The following is a 16,075-nucleotide window of genomic DNA, read 5'->3' as shown; positions in this document are numbered from 1 at the left end:
TTGTTCTTTGTGCCTGAACTACTTCTTAATACTTTAGGGGAACCAAACAGAATTCTGGTGGGTTGAGGGGTTGAATAATAAATGACCCTCTGAAAAGACTTTTCACAATTTAAAAAAAAAATAAACAAAGAAATAACATTCTTTTTTGCTGCAGTGCATTTCACACTTCAAGGCTGATCTACAGTCCAAATGTCACAATGCCAAGTTAATTCCAAATGTGTAAACCTGCTAAATCTGCAGGGGGTTGAATACTACTTGTAGGCACTGTATATAGATATATATGTATATATGTTATATAGATACATATTTGGAAGAAAAGCTGGCAATTCATCTGATGTGTACTGTATCGGTGTACACTTTTTCCCTATTATGGTCCTATAGCAGTTATCTCTGACTCTGGATCTTCAGGTTCTGCACCCAGACAGACCTGGGAAGGGTATTTTTACTCTCCCATAAGGACCAGAACAGGGGTAAGTCTCATCCCAAAAACAGTCCCTTAAGGAAGGATCTTTTCTACTCCTTGCTGGGTGGTTAAACATGTGGTGGGAGTAGTAAAGATAATCTTCCTCGGATACTTATGGAGTTTGCGGTGTATACAAAAGATCCCGATTTTCCCCCTGTGGTTCTAACTGGAGATCAATGACCCATGGACGAGTGTCACTAGGCTCCCTGAGTCAAAAAGAGCCTCCGCCCGGTGTCCGTTGACGTGCACCTGGCAGAAATGAGGTTCCCCAGCTGGGGCAACAGCGTCTGCGGTGTAGATGGTCTGGGCATACATCGATACTTGGCAAGTAAACCTGCAGTCCATGGGTTCAGCAGTCAGGTTGCAAATAGCAATCAAATGTCCTGGCCCTTGCCACCGCCAGCACCTGAAATCGGTGGCACCGCTTGTTCACAAGACCAGTTTAGGGGAAACTGGTGTCGTCTCTGCCGCCCTCACTGCGGGGTACCCCTTCAGTATAGGCTTGGTTCTGACTGACCTAAGCAGAGGGTTGTGTCCCTTTTCCCTTGCAGGGGCCAGCTGTGGCTGTAATTACAACACTCTCCAGCGGGTTCAGTATGTTTCTATGCACATCCTGGGAGTCATGTAACAACCCTCTTATATGATCACCCTCACTGCCTTACAATATATAAAACAAAAAATAGAAAATAAGTTAACTTTTTGTCACAAGTTCCTTTCCATGTGTATACATCCCAACAAATGTAGCAATCTTGGTTATGATGCTTTGTTGAAGGCCTTAATAGTTTAGTTTTTTGTTAACCCCATTAGCCCAAAACCTGTTTTTACCTTCCTGACCAGGCCACAAATAATGCCTTGCGCAGGCGTGTACTCCGGAGGACAGATAATGAACTTCAATCCAATATTGCGGCCAGCATGCAGCCAGCGGGTAAGGAAAGGGTGAATCAAACACCCGAAAACCCCGCCCATATGACCCAAAACTGGTCCCGCCAAATTCAGGTGACAGGTTCCCTTTAAAGCAATGTGGAAGGAAAAAAATAACATTTTACTTTTTCCCACCAAAATGTTAATTTAGCCCCATAGTTTGAATTTTTACAAGGGTAACAGAAAAAGTTAAACCATACACTTTGCTGCACGATTTCTCTTGAGTACGACAATATCCCATATGTGGTGGAAAACTGCTGATTGGGCGCACAACAGGTCTCGGAAAGGAATGAGCGTCATTAGACTTTTGGCTGGAATAGATAGCAGACACCATGTCGCATTTGCAGGGTTCTTGATGTGCCTAAACAGTGTAAACCCCCAAGAAGTCACCCAATTTTGGAAAGTACACCCCCCAAGGAATTTATCTAGAGGTGTTGTGACCACCTTGAACCCGCAGTTGCTTCGTAGAATTTTATAAAGTTGGGCCGTGAAAATAAAAAAATCTAATTTTTCCCCACAAAAATGATGCTTTAGCCCCAAATTGTTCATTTTCACAAGGGTAACAAGAAAAATTGGACCATACAGTTTGTCTTGCAATATCTCGTAAGTTCGCCAGCATCCTGTATATGGTCGAAAACTACTTTTCAGGCACATTGCAAAGCTCAGAAGGGAAGAAACGCTATATTGAATTGCACATTTTGCTGGAATGGTTTACGGGTGTCATGTCAAATTGGCAAAGCCCCTTAGGTGCTAGAATGGCAGAACCCTCTATAAGTGACCCCATTTTACAAACTGCCCCTCCAGTGAATACACCTAGAGATGCAGTGAGGATATTGACACCACAGGTTACATAGTTATTAAGGTTGAAGGAAGACTTTAAGTCCATCTAGATCAACCCATAGCCTAACCTAACATGCCCTAACATGTTGATCCAGAGGAAGGCAAAAAAAACCCATGTGGCAAAGAGTAAGCTCCACATTGGGGAAAAAAATTCCTTCCCGACTCCACATACGGCAGTCAGACTAGTTCCCTGGATCAACGCCCTATCAAGGAATCTAGTATATATAACCTGTAACATTATACTTTTCAAGAAAGGCATCCAGTCCCCTCTTAAATTTAAGTAATGAATCACTCATTACAACATCATACGGCAGAGAGTTCCATAGTCTCACTGCTCTTACAGTAAAGAATCCGCGTCTGTTTTGATGCTTAAACCTTCTTTCCTCCAGACGTAGAGGATGCCCCCTTGTCCCTGTCTCAGGTCTATGATTAAAAAGATCATCAGAAAGGTCTTTGTACTGTCCCCTCATATATTTATACATTAAAATAAGATCACCCCTTAGTCTTCGTTTTTCCAAACTAAATAGCCCCAAGTGTAATAACCTATCTTGGTATTGCAGACCCCCCAGTCCTCTAATAACCTTGGTCGCTCTTCTCTGCACCTGCTCTAGTTCAGCTATGTCTTTCTTATACACCAGAGACCAGAACTGTGCACAGTATTCTAAGTGTGGTCGAACTAGTGACTTGTATAGAGGTAAAATTATGTTCTCCTCATGAGCATCTATGCCTCTTTTAATACATCCCATTATTTTATTTGCCTTTGTAGCAGCTGCCTGACACTGGTCACTGAATATGAGTTTGTCATCCACCCATACACCCAGGTCTTTTTCATTGACGGTTTTGCCAAGAGTTTTAGAATTAAGCACATAGTTATACAGCTTATTACTTCTACCCAAGTGCATGACCTTATATTTATCCCCATTAAAGCTCATTTGCCATTTATCAGCCCAAGCTTCTAGTTTACATAAATCATCCTGTAATATAAAATTGTCCTCCCCTGTATTTATTACCCTGCAGAGTTTAGTGTCATCTGCAAATATTGAAATTCTACTCTGAATGCCCCCTACAAGGTCATTAATAAATATGTTAAAAAGAAGAGGGCCCAATACTGACCCCTGTGGTACCCCACTGCTAACCGCGACCCAGTCCGAGTGTGCTCCATTAATAACCACCCTTTGTTTCCTATCCCCGAGCCAGCTCTCAACCCACTTGCACATATTTTCCCCTATCCCCATTATTCTCATTTTATGTATCAACCTTTTGTGTGGCACCATATCAAAAGCTTTTGAAAAGTCCATATACACTACATCTACTGGGTTCCCTTGGTCCAGTCTGGAACTTACCTCTTCATAGGTGTCACAGTATTTTGTACCATTGGGTGGTGAGGAACTACCGTAATAATGACATTTTTATCACTAAAATAGCATTTTAGCCCCAGATATTTCATTCTCACAAGGGGAAATGGGTAAAAAGTAGTGTTGAGCGATACCGTCCGATACTTGAAAGTATCGGTATCGGAAAGTATCGGCTGATACCGGCAAAGTATCGGATCTAATCCGATACCGATACCCGATACCAATACAAGTCAATGGGACTCATGTATCGGACGGTATTCCTGATGGTTCCCAGGGTCTGAAGGAGAGGAAACTCTCCTTCAGGCCCTGGGAACCATATTAATGTGTAAAATAAAGAATTAAAATAAAAAATATTGCTATACTCACCTCTCCGACGCAGCCTGGACCTCACCGAGGGAACCGGCACCGTTCTTTGCTTAAAATGCGCGCTTTTCCTTCCTTCCGTGACATCACGGCTTCTGATTGGTCGCGTGCCGCCCATGTGGCCGCGACGCGACCAATCACAGCAAGCCGTGACGCAATTTTCAGGTCCTTCTAGGCATTCAGTATTTTAAAATTACGTTCCGGCTTTGTGATTGGTCGCGTCGCGGTCACATGGGCGACGCGACCAATCACAAGCCGTGACGTCACGGGAGGCAGGAGACGCGCACATTTTTAAAATTACGTCACGGCTTGTGATTGGTTGCGTGCCGCCCATGTGACCGCGACGCGACCAATCACAGCAAGCCGTGACGTAATTTCAGGTCCTGATGCCTATTTCTGCATTCAGGACCTGAAATTACGTCACGGCTTGCTGTGATTGGTCGCGTCGCGGTCACATGGGCGGCACGCAACCAATCACAAGCCGCGATGTAATTTTAAAAATGCGCGCGTTTCCTGCCTCCCGTGACGTCACGGCTTGTGATTGGTCGCGTCGCCCATGTGACCGCGACGCGACCAATCACAAAGCCGGAACGCAATTTTAAAATACTGAATGCCTAGAAGGACCTGAAAATTACGTCACGGCTTGCTGTGATTGGTCGCGTCGCGGCCACATGGGCGGCACGCGACCAATCAGAAGCCGTGACGTCACGGAAGGAAGGAATAGCGCGCATTTTAAGCAAAGAACGCTGCCGGTTCCCTCGGTGAGGTCCAGGCTGCGTCGGAGAGGTGAGTATAGCAATATTTTTTATTTTAATTTTTTATTTTACACATTAATGTTGTATTTTACACATTAATGTTGTTTCGATACCGATACCCGATACCACAAAAGTATCGGATCTCGGTATCGGAATTCCAATACAGCAAATATCGGCCGATACCCGATACTTGCGGTATCGGAATGCTCAACACTAGTAAAAAGTCAACATAATTTGTTACACAATTTCCGTTGAATGTAGTATTACCCCATATAAGGCTGTACAATACTGTTTGGCAACACGAAAGGGCTTGGAAGGGAAGGAGCCATAATTGACTTTTACGGTGCTGATTTCTCTAGAATAGCTTGTGAATTTCATGTGCAGAGCCCCGATGTCCCTACAAAGTGGAAACCCCCCTCAAGTGATCCTTTATTGGGAACTACCCCCCTCTGAGAATTCATGTATGGGTATAGTGATGATTTTTACTCAATTGGCACTTGTAGAAACAAACACGCAGTGGAAGTTGCAGAGTGAAAATTGCAAATGTGCCATAGCAGCGCCAATACATTGTGCCCATCCTGTGCTTCAGGAGCCACATGCCCGTAAATTAAGTGGGCTCTCCTCACTACGTTAATGTCAAACATGTGAATGTTAACTGCGGTTTAGGCACATTGAGGGTCTCAGAAGTGGTCATTTGCATTTGGGAGCACAGGTTTTGCTGGATTTCTTTTGGCAGGAGCATGACGCTTTTCCAGAACTTTTGTGCTACCAGTAACTTGGACATCCCTTTTTTTCTGTTAACAGGTCATGGACCCAAGTGAGGTCTTCTTTTTTGTGGGTTAAGATGAAGCTTTTATTGGTGGCATTTTGGGGTACAGAATATTTTGTATCAGTTTATATTTATCCTGTGCTCTATGTTGAGCACTTATATCAGGGTTTCCATTTAAATATCTGAAATACGTGATTTAGATGAAACCCCTGACTGATCTATTCTCTATAATGAGGCAGCAAATTTACTCTGCACTCTGTTTGACCTCTGTTCAATGGTGTCTGGCTTTTCAGATGTGCACAAAACTGGGGCTGATGGCGCTAAAAAGGGGCTGTCCAAGCTAAAAAGATGGACACAACCAGATCATAGGCTAGATAGAGTCCACAGTGTCTCCATCTGGCTTATTATAGGGAATATTCCACCAGGGGGTACATCTGAATCACATATTTCAGCTATTTATATGGAAATCCCGGTGTAAACACTCAACTTAGAGTGCAGGATAAATGTGAGCCGAGCCTTACTGCGATCTTTGGGAGGCAGAATTAAAAAAATCAATAGCAGGTCAAAAATTTTTTTTTTTACGTTGTTCCTCATGCAGTATAAGTGATCAGACGACTTTATTCTTCAGTTCAGTGCAATTACAGCAATACCATATTTATATCGGGTTTTTATGTTTGGCTGCTGTCACACACTAAGGAATTCTGTTCTGTGAAGTTTTTATTGGTACCATTTTCGGATACTTGACATTTTTTGATATCTTTCTATTCCGAGTTTTGGGAGGCAGAATGAAATAAAACTAGCAATTCAGGATTTTTTTTACCTTATGCCATTTACCGTGTGATAAAGTTGCAATAAGGCAACTTTATTGCTTTATTCTTTGGGACAGTACAATTACAGCAATACCACATTTATATACATTTCTATGTTTTGATGCTTTTCCACAATTAAACTATTATATAGAAAAAAATATTGTTTTTGCATCACTGTATCCTGAGAGCTTTCTTATTTTGTCTCTGATAGCGCTATATAGCAGCTTGCTTTTTGCCAGACAAGTTGATGCTTTCAGCTATACCATTTTTATTTACATTCATCTTTTTTATCACATTTTATTCCACATTTTTCCGTCTGTATCTTGAAAAGCATTGCTTTCTGCAGCATTTTTTTTGTATAGTGTTCACTGAATGGGTTAACTAGTGTGAGAGTTTCATAGATAAGGTTGTTCCAAACACGGCGATACCAGATATGTGTACTTTTTTGTTTCTTTTTGTTTTTATATAAATATATGAATATTTATTTTATACTATTATTTTTAAGTTTTTATTTTTTATTTTGTGATTTTTTAAAAGTATTTTTTCAATTTTTAAAACACTTTTTTTGAAACTTTTTACTTAGTCCCTCTATGAGACTTTAACTTTTATGACTCTGATCGCTGGTATAATGCGTTACAATGCACCAGTACTTCACTGCATATATTATACCTGTGTTACCCTGACAGAAGCCTCTTAGACCATGCTGCTGGCTTGATCTAAGCAGGCTTCTGTAGCTGACATCTGGGGAGCGTCTTATGGTTGGGTGTGCCTTATAGTCCGAAAAATATGGTAATTTGTTTTAACCTAAAGTAGGAAAAGAAATTATTACACTAAATCTAGACATTCAACTGTCAAGATCTGAATTGGCACACCTATTAAAATATCAATTTGGAGACTCATACATACTAATTGAATATTAAGCGCAGGTTGTTGTTGCATTAGCAGTTTTGTCTGTCACATGTACCCTACCTAGCAGTTCTGGCTGACTTAATATTTTTTTTAAGGTTGGCTAAGGGTGGTAACAATCTTTTGCAAATAATGTAAACGTTAAGCTTGTGTCCAAAATGTATGCTACAACAAAAAAAATGGTAACAGTAGTGTGAGAGAAAGAAAACCCATACCACGGCAAAAAACAGCAGCACCATCGTCACTGATGACAGCAATTGTCCCTTCAGTAGTAGTACAACTGCAGGTCACACTGGGCCTCTTAATCTCTGTCAAGAGTATAAGTTGGCAGGAAGCCTTAGGTGTGATGGAAAATATGACATCACTCATCTTAGTAACATCATGATGACTTAGCCCTGACAGCGACACCAACAGCATGAGTCTCCGTTCTCCTCAGACCACCTCCTCTGCCACCATAGCACTTCCATCAATTACTCCAGCTTCTGTTCTGTGCCTTATTCTCCTCAACCACAACAAAATGGGGGCTAAAGAAGCTACTTCAACTGAGCAACCTCTTCAAGTTGACTTATTGGAAGTAGGGTTGAGCGACTTTGATCTTTTTAGGGTCGAGTCATGTTTCGCGAAACCCGACTTTTTGAAAAGTCGAGTCGGGCAAAATCGGCCGATTACTGCGAAAAGTCGAGGATCGGCCGGAACACGAAACCCTATGCACGTCAATGGGGATTTTTTTTTTTTTCTTTTTTCTCTCTCTCTCCTCCGTCCCATATTCCCCTCCGTCCCAGCACAGAAAATCTCGTGTTACACATTGCAAATCCCTACTGCGCACAAGCGATAAAATGATGATAGCCGTGCACGCCCCTATGTCATCACTCTGCCCACACTCCTTCATTGGCTGAAAAAATGGTGATAAACGCGTCATACGAAACGCGACTTTGGTTGCCAAGATCGCGTACCGCATGGCCGGCCCCACACAGGGATCGGGTCGGGTTTCATGAGACGCCGACTTTGCCATAAGTCGGCGACTTATGAAAATGAACGATCCGTTTCGCTCAACCCTAATTGGAAGAGAAGAACAGTCAACCTTTTGTAATTGGATGATTTTATTTTAATACTGTATGGGGGCTACTAAAGGAGCAATCATACAGCATGGGGGCTACTAATGGGGCCATCATACAGAGTGGGACTGTTAAGGTAGGCCACTATACAAAGTGGGGGCTGCTAAGGAGGACCATCATGCAGTGTGGTGGCTATTAAGGGGACCAATATTCAGGGTGGGGACTACTGTGGGGGCTATCATACAGTGTTAGGGCTACTAAGGTGGAGGGCATCATATAGTGTTTGGCCTAGTGTCGGGGCCATCATACAATGTGAGGTCTACTGTGGGGATAATCAAAAATTGTGTGGGCCAATATGGTAGCCATGATACAATGTGATGTCATCATACATTGTAGAAGTTACTTTGGAGGCCATCGTACAGTGTGGAGGGCATTATACTGTGTATAGGGGAGCTGTGGGGAAACCTTACTGTGTGTTGGGGAGCTGTACAGGGGTACCTGGGGATATTATTACTGTATGTGGGGAAGGGACTCAGGGGACATTATTGCTATACATAAAGGGGATTCAGGGGACTTTAATAACTGGTCTGGAGGGAGTCAGAGGACATTATTAAATGTTAAGTGGGCAACAACCCTTTTAATAGAATTATATAAATCCAAACGACACATAACTTTGTACTCCCAGACTGTGATTTTATGTCAATTAAAGGATAAGCGAAGAAGGTATCTACCCCATAAAGGCACAATTTTTGGACAATCTTTACATTAAAGTAGCCCATAAAGTCAAACAGTGCTGTGTGATGTTAACAACTTGTTATCTACCACGGGATACTCTTCGTTTTTCCATAGCTGGATAGGCTGAGATCACTTGGACATTGGTAAGGTTGTGATTGCATTAAGTTGCTCAAATGGAGTTCAATACAGTGTAAACAGACCTCAGAGTATTACGTATGCAATGTAAAGATTTGGTGAAGCTGACACATTTGCATTTTAAAAGATTTACACACATCTACTAATGATGTTTCTTGCTGTAGAAGCACGCATGTGATATTCTGTATGTAAGGGTACCGTCACACAGTGGCATTTTTATCGCTACGACGGCACGATTCGTGACGTTCTAGCGATATCGTTACGATATCGCTGTGTCTGACACGCTACTGCGATCAGGGACCCTGCTGAGAATCGTACGTCGTAGCACATAGTTTGAAACTTTCTTTCGTCGCTGGATCTCCCGCTGTCATCGCTGGATCGTTGTGTGTGACAGCGATCCAGCGATGCGTTCGCTGGTAACCAGGGTAAACATCGGGTTACTAAGCGCAGGGCCGCGCTTAGTAACCCGATGTTTACCGTGGTTACCAGCGTAAAAGTAAAAAAAAAAAAACCGTACATACTCACCATCTGATGTCCGTCCGGTCCCTTGCAGTCTGCTTCCCGCTCTGACTTTCTGCCGGCCGGAAAGTGAGAGCAGATCACAGCGGTGACGTCGCCGCTGTGATCTGCTTTCACTTTACGGCGGCACTCAGTCACAGCGGGAAGCAGACTGCAAGGGACCGGACGGACATCAGATGGTGAGTATGTACGGTTTGTTTTTTTTTACTTTTACGCTGGTAACCACGGTAAACATCGGGTTACTAAGCGCGGCCCTGCGCTTAGTAACCCGATGTTTACCCTGGTTACCCGGGGACTTCGGCATCGCTCCAGCGCCGTGATTGCACAGTGTGACCGCAGTCTACGACGCTGGAGTGATAGTCATACGACGCTGCGACGTCACGGATCGTGCCGTCGTAGCGATTAAAATGGCACTGTGTGACAGTACCCTAAGACAAGAGCACTCACGTGATTACATCACTCATCACCTCATAATCCAAACATTGTCACCAATCACTTACTGTAACAATAGGGTTAGTCTTCTCTTTAAATCAACGCAAATAAGCCTTTCACAGAAATCATTTACATGATGAGAGGTCTTGCAAAGAATACACGGCTTTCACTTCTCCAAAAATAGGCTGACATACACGGTGTTCCCTACACAATCCTGAAGTATAAATACAGCAACTTCTAAGTTACTTACCCATAAACTGCGACGCTAGAGGATAAAGTTACATGTCTTATTATATTAAAGGGTTTTTCCATATGAAGTTTTATTGTACCATACGGTTGCAGAGATGTAAACTAGCAGAGAGAGCAGTTACTCATCCTCCTCTGGGCCAGCACCGCATTTTGGCTACTGTTCTAGCCTGTTGATCGCTGTAGCAGTACCGTTGCGTCCACAGCGCTTGGAACAGCTGCAGCTGATCACTGGGTTGATCAGCTCTTGGGAAGTTGAAGATGCTGTTGCAGTTGATCAATAAATAAAAGGAGTAGTAGGTACTGGTTAAGCAGCAGTTGTTTCCCCAAATTCATAGGTTTTCCCCACTGTGCAGTTTAATTTGTGAGCATTGCAAAAAACAATGAAGAAATGCCCAGTGTTATTTCTCACACTGCTGAAGTCTCACAGAGGGTGCTACTAATATCAGAGGCACAGGCTTGTCCACAATGACTTGCAGCTATAATACTTAATAATAATTTTATTTCTACAGTGCCAACATATTCTGCAGCACTCTACAATTAGGTGGAGACATGTACAGACAATAAAGACAGTACAAAGTAGCACATAACTACACAGTTACAGGAGGAGTGAGGGTCCTGCTTGGAAAATTACAATCTATAAGGAGAAAGAGGGGACACAAAAGGTAAAAAGTGCTTGTCATGTATGGTCCAGCTATCATTATAATAAATAGGGGTTTTCAAATAAAGCTGCAGGATCTGGTCATCAGCAAGGATCAAATGACATGTCATGTCCTCACTCGCGGGCCCGGTCTCTCATGGAAAGGGAGACCGGCGCCTATCAGGCAGCTCCACTGGTAGTGCGCAACCTGTCCGTGGCTCCAGACGATTGGCGGCTCCTTTCTCTGCTAGGAACCTGCATCCCCTTGGCAGGTCTTAGGAGGCGCGCCTCGCTTCCTGCGCATACTTAAAGCAGCAGGGCACCTGTTCTCTATTAGGGCTGTCTATGCTGCTATGCTCTGTTTATAAAATATGCAAATTGCCTCTTCTGAGAAAAAGAGGACTTAACTCTATAGCGCCACCTGTTGGAAGTAGCGATCCTACAAGTCACAATCAACCCTTTAACGAGTCGTACAATATGACTTAGGATAAAAGCCAAATCAGTATCTCAATTCGCAGACACGGTGTTTCGGGCTGTTGGCCCTCGTCAGTGCGAAGCATGAGAACTGATTTGTCTAGGTGAGAGGCTCTGGACTGGGGTCTAAGGGGTAACGTTTCTCCTTATGGAGAGTGACATACCATCTCTGGCTTGTCAAGGTAAGGAGGCTTATTCGCCGTGCAATGCTTCTCTGGAAAATTAAATATGCAAATTTCCTCTTCTGAGAAAAAGAGGACTTAACTCTATAGCGCCACCTGTTGGAAGTAGCGATCCTACAAGTCACAATCAACCCTTTAACGAGTCGTACAATATGACTTCGGATAAAAGCCAAATCAGTATCTCAATTCGCAGACACGGTGTTTCAGGCTGTTGGCCCTCATCAGTGCGAAGCATGAGAACTGTTCATAAAAGGCATTCTCCCCTTAAGGGAGGTGCCTGGGCAACGTGTTCATTCTTAGGATCGTTGCCTCCTGCTCAGGCCACAATCTTCTGTGCTTTGCGATTGGAAGTCTGTGGCTTTGCACTATAATTATATCTCTGTCTCCACAGAATCCTCTGCTGGCAGTTCCCTATCCTGGATTCCTCTGGGATCTATCCAGGTACCACTACCGGCTGGATCAGTCTTTCCAGGATTACACAGAACTCCCAGCATTCTCTCCACTAACAGAGCCAGTAATCTACAGTCTCTGCTATACGGTCTGTACAGAAATAGATGGAAAGAAAGCACTTGAGATTTCAGAAGCAGTAATTCCAGCTCCAATAGCGTAAAGTGTCCCACCACTACCTCTTACGTACAGATGGTAGCGTGAGAGAAACTGTGAACGGACAGATTAAATTACTTAATTTTGCTTGCTTTGATGAATTTCTGATTACAGAACACAGTAAAAACATGAATCGGTCCATGGAATAAAGCAAGCCAGGACCTCCAAGGCATAGAGAGACAGCTTGGATACCCAATCATTGCAATGCACAAAGGAATCACGGAGGATGCTGGTAGGGTCAGCAAGGTATTCATTCACTATCTTCCAAAACTTTCCCCTCATTGTCAAAGTACCCGTGCATCAGGGAGAAAACTGTCCCACACCTTTGAGAGTGTTGCCCTGCATCTGTTGTGTGTCTCCCTAGTCTCCATTCCTTAGTTGTCCAAGGAACTGTGACCTCTGCCACCAGCGTTCTCAGATGAGAATTTTTTTAAAATAATTCTTCAACTAGGGCCTTCTGGCACTGCAACATTTTATTAAACCTCTCCGCCACGGGAAGGAGAGATGTAAAGTTCTCCTTGTAGCATTGGTGTTAGCCAAAATGCATACAACACGAGGGTCACAGAAAAGGCAACATGACTGCCAGACTGACCAAAGGCAAGACTTCCCTGACCCCACCAAGAGTGCGACTGTCCATGTTGTCCTCCTTGTCCTCCTTGTCTTCAGGCCATCCATGCTGCACAGATGGGATAAAAGTGGTGTGCGTATCACCGTCTGTAGCACAGGGAACCAACTCCTGTTTCTCCCTCTCCTCATTATCGCCCAATCCACGTTGTGAAGAGGAGATGAGACTGGGCTGTGTAGCATCACCCAGTATACTTTTTTGCTCCATGCCAACTTGCTCTGCTTGCAAAGCCTCCTCTTTAATTGTGAATAGCAAGCGTTTCAGTAGACAGGGAAGGGGGATGGTCACGCTGATAATGGCCACATTGTCGCTCACCATCTTGGTCGAGTCCTCAAAGTTTTGGAGAATCACACAGATGTCAGACATCCATGCCCACTCATCAGCTCTTATGTGCGGAGGCTGACCGGAATACCGGCGTGCATGGTGTAGCTGGTATTCAACTACTGCCCTCTGCTTCTCACCAAGCCTTGCAAACATAGGTAAAGTTGAGTTCCAATGCGTGGTGACATCGCACACCAGTCTATGAGATGGAAGCTGTAAACTCTGCTGAAGTACTGCCATGGTGGCGACATCTGTAGCTGACTTGCGAAAATGGGCACACATGTGGCATACTTTCATCAATAGCGTAGGCAGATCTGGGTAGGTTTTGAGAAACCGCTGAACTACTAAGTGGAGCACGTGGGCCAGACATGGTACGTGTGCGAGGTTTCCAAGCTTCGGAGCCGCCACTAGGTTACGGCCATTATCACACGTGGCTAGGGTTGAGCGAAACGGGTCGGCAATTTTCAGAAGTCGCCGACTTTTGGCAAAGTCGGGTTTCATGAAACCCGACCCGACCCCTGTGTGGGGTCGGCCATGAAGTCGGCGATCTTCTGAATCTGGAATCGGAATTCCGATACCGATTCCCGATATGTTTAAGATATCGGGAATTGGTATCGGAATTCAGATTTAAGTGTAAAATAAAGAATTAAAATAAAAAATATCGCTATACTTACCCTCTGACGGGCCCTGGTACTAACGGGGAACCTTCCTTCCTTAGAATCAGCCTTCCAGGACCTTGCGGTGACGTCGCGGCTTGTGATTGGTCGCGCGGCCGCCCATGTGACCGCTCGCGCGACCAATCACAAGCCGTGACGTCACCGAAGGTCCAGGAAGGGCTGATTCTTAGGAAGGAAGGCTGCCGGAACGAAGCCGAGGGTGAGTATATTCCTATTAGGTATATACTCACCCTCGGACACGCCCTGCTTCTTTCCGGCAGCCTTCCTTCCTAAGAATCAGCCCTTCCAGGACCTTCGGTGACGTCACGGTGACGTCGCGGCTTGTGATTGGTCGCGCGAGCGGTCACATGGGCGGCCACGCGACCAATCACAAGCCGCGACGTCACCGCTAGGTCCTGGAAGGCTGATTCTAAGGAAGGAAGGTTCCCGGTTAGTACCAGGGCCCGTCAGAGGGTAAGTATAGCGATATTTTTTATTTTAATTCTTTATTTTACACTTAAATATGGATCCCAGGGCCTGAAGGAGAGTTTCCGCTCCTTCAGACCCTGGGAACCATTGGAAACCCAATGCACTGCATTGGGTTTCGAGTTTCGGCCGACCCTGACCCCAACTTTTTTATAGGATCGGCCGATTTCACTCGACCCGACTTTTGAAAAAGTCGGGTTTCGTGAAACCCGACCCGATCCTATAAAAGTAAAGGTCGCTCAACCCTACACGTGGCCATTTCTGGTTGTAGGTTCAGGGGCGAGACACACTGATCAATATGGTCTGTTAGACTTTTCAACAACTCCGCCGCAGTGTGCGATTTGTCACCTAAGCAGATTAGCTTCAGCAGAGCTTGTTGCCGCTCGGTGGTCCTTCATTTTCCTGAGGAATAAGTTCTTGTAACTTTGAAAGGCATAGAATAAAGCCACAATTTATTAATAAATCACACATGGACTGACATCTCTTCAATTATCCAGAAGCACAGAGAATTTCCACAAAATTTTCCTTCTGGATAAGAGTCAGGGAAATGTAGCATCCCAGGCAACAAGCACTTGTCCAGGTGTCCGTGGTTAAGTGGACCTTCCTAGTCACAGCATTGGTCAGGGCAAGGCTGATGTTATGGGACACGTGCTAAAGTAAAGCGGGGACAGCACACCAGGAGAATAAGTGGCAGATGGGGACCAAGTACCGAGTGACGGCTGCTGCCGTAAAGTTGTGGAAAGATTCCATCTCCACAAGCCTAAATGGCAACATTTCCTTGGCAAGCAGTCTGGAAATGTGGTTGTTTAGTATTATAACCTGTGGGTGGGTGGATGCATATTTAAACTTGAGTTCCAAGGACTGTGGTAGGGACAACTGAATGCTGCGTTGGGACAAGAACAGACGTGGTTGCAAGTGTGCAATGACAGGTGCAGAGTGAGAGGCAGCGGTCACCCGCGGACACTGTTTCTGCACCCTGGCGTACGGCCCAAGTAGTCTGGTGCTTTGCTTGCATTTACCTTAGCTTGACGGTGGTGGTCGGGCTGGTAGTTGTGTTGCTCCTGTTGATGCCTGCATGGCATTGTTGCAAGTGGCCTTTTTTAGTTTAACTGGACTGTATTTCAAAATGCGCCAGACTCATGAACTCCTAAACCTTGGCAACTTCACACATGTTGGTGCTCTGGGGAACAGTTGCCTGGTTTGTGTCACTGGCCAACCTACTGCCTCTTCCTGCTGTTTGTGGTGTTGGGATCTCTCCCCCTGTGTGCTTATGTCCTCACTCTGCATGTCACCTTCCCAGGTTGGATCAGTGACTTCATCGCCATCACCTCGTCTTCCAATTCCACACGCTGGTCCTCCTGCTGATGTAACAACACACATGTTGGCAATTGTGTCTCATCCTCATCCTCTTGTGACAGTAATTGCATTTTCCCACCGTTGTCTTCTTGTGAGCGTGGCTGGTCAAATTTTTGGCCATTGCTACATTCAATTACCTTATGTCCCCCGCTTGAAACGGGCAGAGCGAGAGGCCATAATCTATAAATAGAAACATGAACAGCTCTTTGGAGTGTCCAAGTGTGGATCACTTGTCTCTGGGCACTTGGCATGGTGTAAGGAAGGCGAAGGACCCTGTCAGGATTATGTGGTCCAGAATTATGGCTACTGAGACTTGACCGTGTGATAGACAGGATGGTGCTGGCAAAGTGACTGGAAGCATTATCTGCTATCCATCCAACAACCTTTTCATACTAGTCTGGCTTTAAGAGTGGTGTACCGTGCCCCCCC

Source organism: Ranitomeya variabilis, chromosome 4 (genome assembly GCF_051348905.1).
Source record: "Ranitomeya variabilis isolate aRanVar5 chromosome 4, aRanVar5.hap1, whole genome shotgun sequence".
NCBI lineage: Eukaryota > Metazoa > Chordata > Amphibia > Anura > Dendrobatidae > Ranitomeya > Ranitomeya variabilis.
This window is presented reverse-complemented; position numbering follows the sequence as displayed.